Here is a 1,359-nt window from a genome sequence, read left to right as displayed (position 1 = left end):
CCTCCAAACAAGAAACACTTACACTTCTGTTCAAAGTCACCTCCAAATAACTAAGTGCTAGAGGGTACAAACACAGCAGTGGAAAATAAAAGCTACTATGTTTCGAGCATTCATTTTCTGACAGGAATTACAGTATATGCCATAAGGGTTCTTTTACTCATCTGCTTCTCACGGCAACACTGTGAGGTAAATACCATTATCCACGTCTTACAAATGCAGAAACCGAAGCTTGGACACTCTCATGACAAGTCTGATAGCTGGTTTACACGTGGCTGGGGTTCAAATCCAGAGTTACTGTGTCATTTCAAAGCCCGGTGTTTTCCCCTGAAAATACATTGCTTTATGATCTACAGTCAGCCAGGGTTTAATGTCTAGCAACACAGATGAAGTTTGCCTCAAATATTTCCATAAACATTTTTTTGTTTACTCTGGGGAAAAAAATGCTGTAGAACAAGCCGATGTTGTAAAGACAATATTGTAAAGAGCACTTCACTTAAGTACTTTCCGATAGTTTAACATCAGGGCAGCAATATGATGCCAAAGAATGAAGACATTTTATTTAAAATTACACTGGCACAAGACCATCAAAGTATCCTTAACATTTTCATTAAATTGAGATACAGATAGAGCTGGAGTAGTAAATCTCTTCTGATACAAGGTGGTCATTTAAGAGCCAAGGCTCCAAGCAGCGGTGAGCCTGAAGGAAAATCCAGAAAAATCCAGGTTTTGTTCAGAGCTCTCCAGGCCAGGCCACACACGGCAGTCAGTTGTGGTTCGAGCAAGATCTAAGCAGGTGACTCCTCCAGCTACGACCTCCATGGTGTCTGCAAAGCACGCAGGGAGCGTTTGCAAGGGGAGGAGAGAACCAAGCTGGCCATTCCGTCTAGTCGGCTTTATCAGTCAGGGGTCGTGAGGCCAACAGATGGGGAGAAAACTGCCAAGTGAAAGACAGTGTGTTCGATCCCCAGAGGAGGGGGCTCACTATGCCATGGGGGCCACATGGGATGCACTAAAGCAAGTCAAGAGGTGCGGGGGCAGGTGGTGGGGAGATGGGCAAGAGCTTTTACTGGGGTTTCTGCAGGAAGGAATGGGTGAGGCAGGGCAAGGAGGCTTAGGATTGGTTGGTTTGAGTGACTTACATGGGCTCTGGGGCATAGGAGCTGCCCCCAATTGTTGGGCCCTTGCTCTGGGGTGGTTAGGGCAGGTGGCTGGTGGCCCAGAGTGTGAGGGCCCCACTCGAGCAGGTGATAGGGCCCCACATTGCTCGGCTTGCATTTGTGAAATGCTCTCACAGGTAGACAAGTGTTGACTATCTCTAAGGAATGGTGAACCCTGGGTGGGCAGAGCCTCTAGGATCAG

The sequence above is a fragment of the Mirounga leonina genome, unplaced genomic scaffold (genome assembly GCF_011800145.1).
Source record: "Mirounga leonina isolate KUSES-001 unplaced genomic scaffold, KU_Mleo_1.0 Mir_321, whole genome shotgun sequence".
Taxonomy (NCBI): Eukaryota; Metazoa; Chordata; class Mammalia; order Carnivora; family Phocidae; genus Mirounga; species Mirounga leonina.
This window is presented reverse-complemented; position numbering follows the sequence as displayed.